The sequence below is a fragment of the Miscanthus floridulus genome, chromosome 8, assembly GCF_019320115.1.
Source record: "Miscanthus floridulus cultivar M001 chromosome 8, ASM1932011v1, whole genome shotgun sequence".
NCBI lineage: Eukaryota > Viridiplantae > Streptophyta > Magnoliopsida > Poales > Poaceae > Miscanthus > Miscanthus floridulus.
This window is the reverse complement of record NC_089587.1, coordinates 12,099,828-12,114,307: the sequence shown is the minus strand read 5'-3', so window position 1 is coordinate 12,114,307 and position 14,480 is coordinate 12,099,828. Positions and strand designations below refer to the sequence as shown.

The 14,480-nt window shown below is 44.0% G+C and overlaps 3 pseudogenes; 1 reads left to right on the top strand and 2 right to left on the bottom strand.

The window, feature by feature from the left end:
• LOC136468565 (receptor-like protein 2) overlaps positions 1 to 13,446 on the top strand; it is a 27,498-nt pseudogene extending 14,052 nt beyond the window's left edge.
• Positions 386 to 1,730, bottom strand: LOC136475378 (uncharacterized; annotated as a pseudogene).
• LOC136475731 (receptor-like protein 3) lies at positions 7,162 to 14,480 on the bottom strand (annotated as a pseudogene).

Sequence of the window (14,480 nt, the reverse complement as noted above, 5' to 3'; positions counted from 1 at the left end):
CCAAGGACGCTGGCGGAGTGTGGCGGGTGGTGGTCACCTTGTCCATCTCAGCCATGGTGCCCAGCCCCGGGTGGCCCTCCGGCGAGGTCCTCGACGAGCGTTGTTGGACCGACATCGACTACTGCGAGAAGAACGGGGTGAGCCTCGCCTACCTGCCAACTCCAGTTGCTTGGGTGCTTCCTTCTCACAGTGAACTCATCTGAACTCTGAAAGGAAAACATTCTCAATGAACATGAACAGTGAAAATGGTCTGCTAAATTCCTATGTGTGCTAAATTTTCGGAGACATGCATATATTAATGGATACACCAATACATCAAGTAGGTTCAGATTACATAAAAATTATACAAGTAACCTGGTACATTTAAACTACTACAAATTGACCTTCAAGGTTGACCCCCTCCAAAATGCTGATATATATGCTCAACTAAGTCCGCCTTCAGACGATGGTGCATATCTTTATTTCTAATATCTTCTTCTACCTCTAGAGCCCTGGAAAATCCATGAGTTGGGCCATGTCCATATCCTGCCAGTGGTGTGGGTGAGCTGCCCTGGTCATACTGATTGTCATATTCTTCATCATAGCGAACTCTGTAAGAATCCCTTTCATCCTCCACAACCATGTTATGCAGTATAATGCATGCATACATGATTTCAGCCATTAATCGCACTTGCCACATACGTGCTGGGCTTCGCAGAATGGCAAAATGAGCTTGCAAAACACCAAAAGCACGTTCCACATCTTTTCTTGCTCCCTCTTGTTTTTGTGCAAACAGTGCATCCTTGTTACATTGAGGCAAATGAATTGTCTTCACAAAAGTTGCCCACTCTGGATAAATACCATCCGCAAGGTAGTATCCCATGTTGTATTCATTGCCATTGACCGTGAAATGAACTTCAGGAGCCCTTCCTTGTACTACTTCAGTGAACAAAGGTGATCGATTGAGGACATTGATGTCATTGTTTGACCCAGCTACACCAAAAAAAGCATGCCATATCCAAAGGTCGTGTGAGGCAACAGCCTCCAACATGACAGTAGGTCCATGCTGATCTCCACGGGTATACTGACCCTTCCATGCCACTGGACAGTTTCTCCATTGCCAATGCATGCAATCTACACTTCCCAGCATGCCTAGAAAACCTCGAGCTTCACCTATATGCAATAAACGTTGGATATCGTCTCTAGTTGGTTTTCTCAAGTGTAGGACCAAAGCACTCAATGACACCTCGACAAAAGTTATTCATGCACTCAATAGTTGTGCTTTCAGCAATCCTTAGATTTTCATCCCACATATCAGCAGGTGTGCCATATGCTAACATCCGCATAGCAACAATGCATTTGTGCAAGGGTGAAAAGCCCACCTTTCCAAATGCATCACACCTTTCCGTGAAATAAGGAGACCAATTACTAAGAGTCTGTGCAATGTGTAGAAATAGCTGTCGCCTCATCCTATACCTACGTCGAAACTAGTTATCATTGAATACTGGATTCTCTATAAAGTAATCAGCCATCAATCTATCTCTAGCAGCACCACGATCTCTTTCTATGTGCCTTCTTTGAAACCTCTTGTATTGAGTAGGCGTACCTCTAATTTGTGCCTCAATCTGACGTCTAATTTGTGCCTCAATCTGAGTCTCCATTGGATCATTTATGAAGTCCCAAAAGAACTGATTGATAGTAACACTACTATCAGAATCTTCAGGGATTTCTGTTGGGCCATTTGGATCCATGGACACCAATGGGGTGGAGAGTTTCAGCTAGCTGAAAGAGTGCCGGAGAGTTTCAGCTAGCTGCAAGAGTGTTGGAGAGTTTCTGCTGACTGAAAGAGTGTTGGAGGCCTGCTGCTGGCCTCCTTTTATAGAAGAGAGCTCCCAACAGCTAGTTTTTTTTACAACGGCTAGTTTTTTTCAACAGCTAGTTGATGTGAGATGACCCCATATTTATGTGAAACAGGACTGCACTGGAAGACACCCAACAGCTATTTTTTACAACAGCTAGTTGATGTGAGATGACCCCATATTTATGTGAAACAGGACTGCACTGGAAGACACCCAACAGCTATTTTTTACAACAGCTAGTTGATGTGATATGACCCCATTTTTATGTGAAACAGGACTGCACTGGAATACACCCAACAGCTAGTTTTTTTACAACAGCTACTTTTAGAACCAACTATTTTTTTTGAAAGGTTTAGAACCAACTAAGTGGTATAGTAACACATATAAGACATGTTATGATCAGATTCCATTTTTGCAGGTGACAAAGATAGTGATACATATAAGACAAGATACATTGCTGGTACTTCATAGCACATCAATGGAGGTACATTCATACAAGTTCAGGTACATCTAATTGAGAGGGGTAGTACAAGTCAACTTAACTAAAAAGGTCCTTAGCTAATAAAGCCAACATTTGGTCATGTCCTGCCTTGGTTCTTTCATCATAACCTGATGTGTCTGTACGAAGCAGCACCATGTACATCTCTATTTTCTGTAGCTTTGTCTTGTCCTTCTCTGCATCTGTCATTTTATTATCAGCCTCAGCTTTGGTTTTTGCTGCTTCAGCTTGCACAAGTGTTGCTTCAGTCATTTTCTCAGCAGCAGCTGTTTTTCTTAACGGAAGTTCATTGAATTGCTGCACATTATCATTTGAAATACTGTCTTCTGAATGAGTTCATTGAATTGCTGCACATTATCATTTGAAATACTGTCTTCTGAATGAACTAACTTGCCTTTGTTTTTTTGTTGAGCTTTGGTTGCATTTTGCCCTAGTGGTCGACACCTAGATGAAGGGTCTGCATCTTCGCTCTCTGGATTTGAAGAAGTATAAGCTCCTGATTCATTCAACCGACTTCTCTTATTCACCATTTCTTCAATCGGGTAAGCTTTACTCCACTTGGGCTGATCCTTCACTGCCTTCCACCAATATTCTAGTGCAAAAGGCCTTTTTTTCTTTGCAGCTCCTTTGTATTCTTCACGTGCTCTCTCTATGACTTGATCATCAGATTCACCACTGCCATGCTCCCTTTTTGCCTTGTCATAGCATGCATTAAACTTGGTGATAAAAGGGATAGTCTTTTGCCAATGGTTCTTGCACTGAGTAGCACTTCTTCTCTATTGTTTGGGTGCATGCATGTTGTATTCTGCTGCAACATCCTTCCAATACCTATCTCCCCTTCTATCAACTACAACAACTGGATCTGTGGAATGTTTTATCCAAGCACTTACTAGCCGAAGATTTTCTTCTTGACCCCAATGTACACGCCCTTCTCTCTTTTCTAACTCATCAGGGCTGCTCTCACTCCTCTCACTCCAAATTGCTGCTTCGATAGGATCTGCACCAAGTTGCTGCTCTTGGGACACTGGAGAAGCTGAACCAATCGGGCTACTCTCATCACCTCGTGAATCGGTGGCACGGCTACCTTGAAAAAAGGCTATGGACCCAACCGGTGAAGCTTCACTGCCTCCTTGTGGGTGTTGTCCCACACCCACAGCACCCTGGTACGAACTCCCAGGATATCCTTGCGTGAATGAAAATTGTGGGTAATTTAGCTGGGCTCCAAAAGGATTGAATATTCGTGGATATGGGTGGTGGAAATTTGGAGGAAATTGTGGTGGTGGATAGCTCATGGGGTATTGGGGTGAGGAGAAATGATGCTGTTGACTAACCTGTTTTTCTAGATCAACACTTGTGAATGCAGAATTCATCAGGTTTGTGAAAGACGAAGTGTTGTCCATGTCTACATAGGAAGGCAAATTTGTGGAAGGCAGATTTGAATGAGTGCTTGTGTATGTGTTGCGGTGTTACCCCTGTATATATATATAGGGTAGTGGTCTGGGTGCTGGGAGGAGAGCGTAGTGGTCTGGAAGCAAAGAACGGTCATGTGATCGTTGCCCTCTTGAAGGCTCAACTGCCAACTACTTGTACAATACTTTATAATATCTAAAGAAGTTGGAACCGGCGCAAGTACTTTCACCGCTCTAGCGTTTCCTGACGTCACTCAAGAGTTGGCAGCACCCCACAGTGATATGAGCGATGCTTACTTTTTCTCTCTCCTTTTATGGCAGCACTTTAGCAACACACTGTGGAGGGCCTTAGTAGTTAGTCCTGAAGCCTAGACAGGGTGTAAATTTGGGCTTAATTTGGTTAGCACGTTGCAAATCTCTTAATAGGAATCCAGCTACCAAACCGCGGGCGCCCAATAGGGCCACATCGCCCGTTAACCTCACAGCCATTGGATCGAGCAGTCAAGCGATCTGGTCCGTCCAATACGGGTCGGTTCGGGTCTCCCACCCGATTAGACATCGACCAATCCATCGCGAGCCTTCGCGGACCGCAGTTCTCTGCCCGCTCCCTCGCCTCTGCCAGTGCATCGCAAGGTGCACGTCGCCGCTGGCCGCATCCCACACCGGAGAGCAGGCCACGCCCACATGGTCCACACCAGGGAGGAGTCGCGCTGGGGCCAGGGCTATCTCGCCGCCACGCCAGGGAGCGGGTCCGCCCTGCCATGGCCAGGGACCTGGACCACAAGAGAGAAAGAGATCGAACCGGGGCCGCCTCTAGAGAGAGGAAATAGAGCGAGAGAGAGAGTTATTGCGCCGTGCTCGCATGGGCCGCGTGGCTGCTGCTGCTGCGAGAAGAGCCGTGCTCTTACCGTTGATTTTGGATCATTATTGAGTCCCCTTCCTATGCTCAAAAGGTATTTGACTAAATGCCGCAGCAGACATTCTTCGCTTGGAACATTATTTTGACCAGTTGTACGCATGGCGGCATGCTAATGCAGGAACTAGCTTTTCAATGTGACGTAGAGGGGCTGCCACTCTCCAGTCGTCTCCGAGTGCAGCTATCAAGGATCATCGCTTGACAAGGAGACAACTGACAACACCAAGAACCTACTGCACTATGCCAAGCAACTTCAGGTATCAAACACATATTTCTCCCATTCTGATTTCTCTCTTTTTTAATCTGCGCTCTACACTTACATATCCATGTGTTTTGCTAGTTTCACAAGCACATGTGCCAGCTACTCAGCTCCCGGTCTAATTTTCCTTTTGATGTGTTTAGTTTCAGGCTTTAATTAACTTCAGATGTTTGCTAAACTATCAAAGAAAATATGCAGGAATTAAAACAACAGAATGACATTTGTGCATGAGCATTTGTTTAGTGTCATATTACTGACAAACTAGTATACTCATATTTTGTAGTGCTGCTAAACATATGTAGGATTTAGGCAAAAAACTAACAGGACTAATTACTCATTATAGGGCCAAGAAAAAGACAATATTCAAGATTATTATCATTTTTATACACAAATTTAGTATGTAAAGCATACAACAACTTGAATGCCAAATATCGTATTTTTTACAATTTGGGCAACTATATTCATAAATTTATCTGTCAATGCGTGTGTGTCTGCGATGGTATGGTGTATTGCTTTTTATACAAAATCAAGGGCAATGAATCCAAGCATAGGTACAACTAACTAATAAGTCTACTGGAGTAACCAAGTGTTAGCTGATCCATATCTGTACCTTGTTCCATGCCTATGATGTTTAATTTTTTCCACATACAACTTGGATATAGTTACCAACATGTGACATCTTGGTTCAAATGGAGCTCTATTTGTGCCACTTCCCTCTCAGCCCTGCTCAAACATGTTTAACTTTCACTTTTTTTTATACTGATGCTTCCCATTATCCTTATTTTCGTCAGTTAAATGACCTAACCATCATGACATTTCATTGTACCCTTTTGAAATGTACAGAGTACTATGTGCATTTGTATTACAAGGAAATGCAGCTACCGTTTGCACATCTGTGTACCATGCCGATATGCACACTGTGAAAATGATTGTCGTGTCGTGCCATGGCGGCTGGCGCTATCTTCGTACACTCAGCCAACTTGATCAATAATTATAAATTTAGTTGTAGAACATATTCAAGTTTGATGTCTACTTACATAAATCCTTTCTTATCATCATTTGCTTTACAATATCTCGCAGGTGGTATGATTGAGTTGAAGAAAGACAAATTTAGCTATATAAGAGATCTATCAGGAGTGACCCCTATTAAAGTTCACCAAGATTATTTCTAAAGCATGGTTAACAGATCAAACGATGCTAGTACAATGTTCGTGCAAATTCAATCATTTATAACTTTTATCAGCTTGTAATTGCTAAAAGTGTGCCAGCTAAGCTGGAACTACATAAGTGAATATTCAGCTGCCAACATAATCAACTTGCACATATTTTTACATTTAGTTACTTGTTGCTACTATATGTCAAAAACTTTAGAGTTCATGTCCTCAAGTCCAGATTGATCTACCAGCGACATCAAAGGGCCCTGTTCGCTTTGCTGAAAAGCCATGGCTGAAAGTATTGTTCGCTGATTTGTTGTGAGAGAAAAAACATTATTCCTTCGCTGAAACAGTATGGCTCATAAGACAATTATATCTGGCTGGGGGCTCTAACAAGAATAAGGGACCGTGAGTTGGATTGTTTATTTGTTTACACACTCAAAGTAAGATCTGTACTTGCTACACCTTTAGAAAGTTGCAAATTACATATTCTTATCATCGTAATGTCATAGGTAATTATTTGTTATTTTCAATTATTACCATTTCACATCACAATATTTTTCTCATTCAAAATAAAAAATATTATTGGATATTCTTATGTATCATCCAAGCAGCGAAGGAGCATGAGCTGCCGCCCGCCCTGATGGTCTCCCCAGTCTCTGCGCGCATCACGGATTGGGCGACTGGCCCAGCACAGGCAGGAGCAGCATGAGCTGCCGCCCGCCCTGATGGTCTCCACAGTCTCTGCACGCATCACGGATTGGGCGGGCGACTGGCCCAGCACAGGCAGGAGCGCGGGCATGGTTTCTAGTACCATGTAAATCATTCTGATTTCAGAAATGTTTGTTAAAATAATGGCAGATGCAGGGGGTTCATCTTTTCCTGCAACAACGCCAAGTTTCAAGATTCAAAGCCATCGTCTGTTAATTAGGATAAAGAACTGTCGGCAAATGATTGTGGTGTTTCTTTGAAATATATACGCTGAAAACATAAGACAGTACACTGGAAAAAAAAATTGCAAACCAAATAAGTAACCTCCACGGTCAAGAACAGCTGGTGAAAAAAAATAAAAAAGTACACTCATCAGGCAAAAGATGTCCTCGCTCTCATTATAGATAGTTATATACATATAGCACAATAGTTATGTAAACTCAGACTTAGCCAAAATACTTTGACAAGACTATTTGATCATACAACAACCCTACACCAAAGAAAGCACAAAAAGCAATCACTAAGGCTATCCTTCTGTCTCTTTGTTCTGTGGTGAGAGCAGAGACCAGAGGCGCTTCAGCCGAACCACAAGGCCGGTCAATAGTATTTCCACACAACTTTGGGTTGCCTTTAAAGCTTGAACTAGTGAATGTACTGAACTGGCCTCCTCTTGGAATTGGCCCTTCTAAATCATTGTTAGAAACATTGATTGTAGAGAGGAAGTGAAGGTTGTTAAGGTCTGATGGGATTGCACCTGTGAGAAGGTTATTTGACAAGTCTAGCACTTGCAGATTTTCCAGGCTGCAGAGCTGCACCGGAATCTCTCCGGACAAGCTGTTAGAGCTGAGATTGAGTATACTGAGTGATTTCAACTGACCAATCTCTTTAGGGGTCACTCCGGTGAAGCTGTTATAGCCAAGATTCAGCATATTTGGGAAACCACTGATTGCCCGGTACTCAAATGATGTACCTCTGTAAACAATCAGCAGAAATATACTTTGATCCAAATGGATCGCCGTGTTTTCTGCTGTTAGCATTGGCATCTCCATTAATGCTGTCGGTATTTCCCCTGCAAGTTTGTTGTATGATATGTCCAGATGGAAAAGTGACTTTAAGCTCTTTATCCAGGCAGGTATTGGTCCACTGAGTTGATTATTTTGCAAAAACAGCACATTCAGATTCTTGAGCTTCGATAGCCAAAGTGGTATCTTCCCTGATAATGAGCACCTAGCTAGGGAGAGAATCCTAAGATTCTGGAATCCTTCAATTGTTTCATCTTCTGGCATGGCTTCACCCTTGTAGTTACTATCAGTAAGTAGGATGGTGAGGTTCTTGCAATCCTTGAGGACATGGAGCGTGTTGGTGATGTTTGTAAAATTGTTGAAAGCAAGTGATAGGAAAACAAGAGACTTGAGATTGACTATTCCCGGTGAAATCTGCCCGTGTAGTTTGTTGTCAGCCAGCCGCAACGCACTCAGATTGCCGCACGAGAAGATGCTTTCCGGAATTGTGCCGGTGAAGCCGTTGAACAGAAGATCGAGCATCTTCAGGTTGACCAGGGCAGAGAAATTGATCCTGGTAAGCTCTCCGCTGAAATAGTTGTTCTTCAGGTCAACTGTCATGAGATTCGTGCAGTTGCTCAAGGCTGGTGGCAGCTCTCCGGACATGTTGTTATGGTCCAGACGAAGCACCTCGAGCCTCCTGAGCTCACCTATGGAGTCTGGGATCTTTCCATCTAGCCCATTACCTCCGAGATCAAGATGGACCAGATTTCTGAGGTTGGATATATGTGCAGCACCAAGTTTTCCATGCAAACCATTGTTGGGAAGAAAGAGGTGCTCCAACGAGGATGCGTTGAAGAGTTCATCTGGGAGAGCCCCACTGAATCTGTTGTGCCCAGCCCTGAGTACTCTGAGCGCAGAGCAGTTACCTAGACCAGCCGGGATGCGTCCGCTGAACTGGTTGTAGCAGAGGTCAAGCACGGCGAAGGATGACGATGAGCTGATGCAGAAGGAAGAAGGCATCCTTCCATGGAAGCTGTTGTTGCTGGCATTGAGCACGACCAGATCATCCATGGCCTGCCACGTGGCTGACAGGAACTCCCCTGTAAATTGGTTGCTGGAGATGTTCAGTACCTGCAACGGCCATCCTGAATTAGATGATGGCAGCTCATGCAGCTCTCCCTCGAGGCGGTTGAAGCTGACGTCGATGGCGACTAAGCCACTGGGAGAGGACGACTTCAGAAGCCGCTCCAGTGGCAGCTTGCCGGACAGTGAGTTGTGGGAGAGGTTGAGGCGGCGCAGGCCGGTGAGTTCACCGAGGGCCGGCGAGATGGGCCCCCTGGAGTCCTCTACCGGGCAAGGAGACCTCGGTGATCACCCTGCTGCCTCCACCGCAGGTGATGCCTTCCCACGAGCAGCAGTCAGCCGCTGTGCCATTATTATTCCACCACGACGACGTGGCAAGGCCGCCGTCCCATGAGAGCCCTTCGATGAAGCGGAGGAGGGAGCTCTTCTCCTGGTCAGTGCATGGCCTGGCACGAGAAGCCATGGAGAGCAGCAGCAAGACGACGAGCGCGAGGGCGGATGTGGACAATGGCATGGCTCACTGTGACTGTGAGCTGCTGCCTGCTGCTGCTGGCCTACTGCTGCACGTTTTTCTCTTGATGAGGCTTTTACTGTCATGGAGGATGATGTAATAATGTGGTAGTACCCTGCAGTGTATGCAGTACACGATGAAGGGTATGGAGAACGTAAGCAGGCCTCTGTTACAACAGCTCGTGATATGATCTGATCTGATCGGACCATGGGATAACACCTGCACGTTCACACGAAATGGTGAGCCCCGATAGCTAGGAATATAGGTCAGAGTTGTATGTAAATTCCCTTAACTTTGATGATGTAGAAAAGTGGAAATCGCTGTGTTTCTCGACTGCCAGAGTTGTGTGTAAATTCCCTTCATCATTCCTAATCCTGAATCATGAGTCAATAGTCATGACAGTGGAGTGGAGGTGGATTGACCTTGCTACAAAGATATATAGAACAGACGGAGACACCTATCAAGGGATACACAAATGTCAAAAGTTAATAGCCAGCTCTCACAAGTTAACTACTTCGGTTACTCCAAATGCAACCGTCCATGTACACACCTGGTTTATTAAGCCTGAAGAAAAGCAATGTTGATGGTGAGTTTTGACCCAAGAGTTCCATTGATGACCGTGGTAGAAGGAGGCGGCTTCTCTCTCAATGGCATACCAAATAGATTGTGAAGCATGCCACAGAGAGTGCTGAGCTGAGGTGTTGACACCTCTCATGTTCCAGTTCAGAATCTGGTAAGTTTGTTTTGGCATGGTACTTTGATAGTTGGCAACAGACTGCAATGTTCCAGAAAAGCTGGTTTAGTCACGTGACTGCCTGCTCTTTGATTGCAACACTATACAGCTGGTGAAATACAGTGGCAGGAAATTAGCATACCAGGTCAAGAAGACAGCATCGCCCACTTTTGTCCTTGTTCACCAACTGCAGTCATCATCGCCATCACTGCATGAAAGATACAGTTTGATTGAGTCTCCCCACAATCAGCATCTTTTTCCTGAATCAATTGACAGTTAATAAAGATCATCAGTGGCAAACTTTCTATAAAATTCAAAACAGATGTAAATGACTTTTTTGTGCATCAAGTAACAGTTCAGCCATCCAGTGCAAAACCTACACAAATAACAGAACATAACATGAAAAAAGGCATCGGATCCAGCAGAAGTGGTAGGTACACCCACAAATTATTCTAATATCATTTTATTTTATTGTTTCTATACAAGAATAAAAGAAAAGGGCTATTTCAACATGATTCTCACCAAGCTCTGTGCTTACTTGCACTCAGAAAACTGTACATGGTCCTCAGGGTCAACAACAGTGCACCTCCACCAACCAGCACCTTACATCTCAAAAGCAGTGATGTGACAATGAACCAATGAGCACCCCGTGCCGATCAAACACTAATGGTCTAGCAGTGCTCTATACCCAGCAGCCAATTTAAGCGCCAGTTTCCCACGCTTGGTCAATGACTTCTTGCCGTTCCTACTTCTCTACCTGATGCCGTGGAAAATCTTCTACCTGCTCCTTAGTCCTTACTTATCAATTGCCAACGTTATATATACACTCAGGTAGCATGCATCCAAGTTAGCCACCTTCCGCAACAATTTATTTCCCCTTGCTACTCAGATCAAAACTACGATTTTTCATGAGAAAAAACATCCAAAGAACACCATGTTCTAGGCTGGCCATGGCTTTCTTTGTTCTTCCTCTTGTGTTGCTTCTCTCCATGGCCTCTCCTGCCACCTCATGCAATAAGCAGGAGAAAAGCTCGCTACTCCAGTTCCTTGCTGAGCTATCGCATGAAGATGGGGTTACCGTGCCCTGGCGGGATAGCATGGACTGCTGTGAGTGGGAAGGCGTCACATGCAATGCAAGTGGAGCGGTTATTGAGGTCTCTCTGACCTCTAGAAGCCTAGAAGGAACCATCTCACCGTCCCTCGGCAAGCTTACTGGCTTGTTGCGCCTCAATCTGTCATACAACTCACTCTCTGGTGACCTGCCATCAGAACTAATGTCATCTGGCACCATCACAGTCCTGGATGTGAGCTTCAACCGTCTCAGTGGAGTCCTGCAAGAGCCTCTTCCGTCAATTCCTGAGCGGCCATTGCAAGCACTGAACATCTCAAGCAACCTGTTTACAGGAGAATTTCCATCCACAATTTGGGAGAATACAAGGAACCTGGGTGTGATCAATGCAAGTAACAACAGTTTTGAAGGATGGATACCATCTTCTTTCTGCATCAGCTCATCATCCTTTGCAGTGCTTGACCTTTCCTACAACCAATTCAGTGGCAGCATCCCTCCTTGTATTGGTAATTGTTCTGCACTTAGAGTACTTAAGGCTGGTCACAACAACCTCAGTGGGCCCCTCCCAGATGAACTCTTCAATGCTACATCATTACAGTATCTCTCTTTTCCTGATAATAGTTTGCATGGATTACTTGATGGTGCACAGCTAATGAAGCTTAAAAATCTGGTTAACCTTGATCTTGGAGGTAATACACTAAATGGCAAGATCCCAAACTCTATAGGGCAGCTTAAGAGACTAGAGGAGCTCCATTTGGATAACAACAACATGACTGGGGAGCTGCCATCAGCTCTGAGCAATTGCACATATATCATAACGATTGACCTCAAGAACAATAACTTCAGCGGAGAGCTTCAAAAAGTCAACTTCTTCAACCTGCCCAATCTAAAAGCATTGGATCTTCTATACAACAACTTCACTGGCACAATTCCAGAAAGCATTTATTCATGCAACAACTTGGTTGCATTGCGGCTATCTGGCAACAACTTACATGGGCAGCTTTCACCGAAAATTAGCAATTTGAAGTCTCTTATTTTCCTGTCCATTGGTGACAACAAGTTTACAAACATCACAAATATGCTTCAGATCCTCAAGAATTGTAAGAGTCTCACCACCCTATTTATTGGGGCCAATTTCAAGGGTGAGGCCTATGCCAGAAGATGAAATGATAGATGGTTTTCAGAACCTTAGAGCTCTTTCCATATCTGAGTGCTCCTTGTCTGGGAAAATGCCTCTTTGGCTATCAAAGCTCAAAACTTTGGAGATGTTGTTTCTGCAAAGGAATCAACTCAGTGGACCAATACCTGCCTGGATCAAAAACTTAACTTCACTTTTCCATCTAGACTTATCATATAACAACCTTGCAGGGGAAATACCAATAGCCTTAATGGAGATGCCAATGCTAACAACAGACCTTACTGCAAACTATTCAGTCTTTGAGTTACCGGTTTATCTAGGTCATTCATTCCAGTATCGAATAATCAGTACTTTCCCAAAAACGCTGGATCTGAGTCACAATAACTTGACTGGTGCAACCCCCCAGGAGATTGGTCAGTTGAAATTGCTTGCAAAACTCAATTTCAGCTTCAACAGCTTATCAGGAGAGATTCCGAAGCAGCTTGGTAACCTGACAAATCTGCAAGTGTTAGACTTGTCAAGCAACCATCTCATAGGTGCAATCCCATTGGCACTGGACAACCTTCATTTCCTCTCTAAATTCAATGTTTCTCATAATGACCTGGAAGGGCCTATTCCAAGTGTAGGCCAGCTAAGTACATTTCCAAGTTCTAGCTTTGATGGGAACCCAAAGTTGTGTGGAATTATGGTTGCTAAACTTTGTGGCTTGGCTGAAGCACCTCCGGTCTCTATTCCCTCCACAGAAAAAATGATCAAAAGGGTCTCCTTTGTGATTGCTTTTGGAGCTTTCTTTGGTGTAGGGGTGCTATATGATCAGATAGTCTTGTCACGGTATTTTGGCTAGTCTCTGTTTACATGTGGGTTTATGATAAATTTTGCGCTAGTTGGCTCCTACTCAGGTTACAAGATTCATATACCTGTGCACCATATGTAATTCCTTTTTATGTGTATATGAAACTTGTGAACTGGAGGGAATTTATGGGTCTGAACTAAAATAACTTTATAAGCTGATCTGTATTGAAGACTAAAAATTTGTCAATGAGGTCAATCAATTTTGTTTCTGTACAAGAACACCACACTGTTAAACATGATACACTTCAAAGTACGCATTGAACAAGATAGTGCAAGCGAAAACGTTGACTTCAAGTTTGGCAACATATATAATTATCGAGATTTGTATAGTTACGATTACGAACCATATTTAGCTCCTGAATATGTTGACTGATAAACACTTGGCAAAATTAGTGAGGAAACCGAACAGAAGGGCGAACAACCTCCCCTGATTATAACACTCTTCTCTTCCTGCCTGGTGCTGATGATCAACACTCTAATGGTGAAGATGGAAGAAATCTTGAGTGCGACCAAACGAAAACCAGAGGAAGTTAGCTACTTTTGGAGTTTCAGTTATTTTCATGGCTGCCCTTTTGTTCTGTTACATGTGCCAGTTCTTTTGGTTATGTAGTTGGTCTCTACTTCATGGACTTTATGATTGCGGATCACAAGCACTGATGTATCTTCCTTTTCAATTGTGTTGTCATTACTATCTGGTATATATTGGATGGAAATTAATTTCAGTCATGAGAATTAATGGAAATGGGGATAGCCATTTAAAAACAAAGTCAACACATTTTTCCGTATAGTAATGATGTAGTTTGAGAAAATTTATGTTATGGTGTGGTCCATAAGTCCATTTGGGGAAAACTGAAAAGGCATGCAACTATGTAAGCCACTTAAATTGAAGCAGTCTAAATTTGTCATCAGAGAACTCCATCGATCTATGTAAATTTCTATTCCACTAATACATTCACCATCCAGTTTCTCGCTGGATAATAGCACTACGCAGCTAAATCATGATAAACATCCGAATAAAGTTGCTATCAATCATAGAGCTACCAGCTACAGAGAGAGCCAGGGAGGCAATAAATCAAGGCAAATGCTCCTCGAGCTTTTCACAACAGGGGTTTTGCAGGATGTACCTCGGGAGCGCGTCTCCGTCTCACATGACCCTCCAACCTAGACTGCGGCGACCGTCCTCCGGGACGTGCGGCGAGCCGTCGGGGCATCAGGCTCAGGCCGACGCAGCACCGGGTCAACGCCGCCGCCGCGTGTCGCTGTCTTGCGGCGTGTGCAGACGCGTCCGGCGTCGCGTCGCGTGT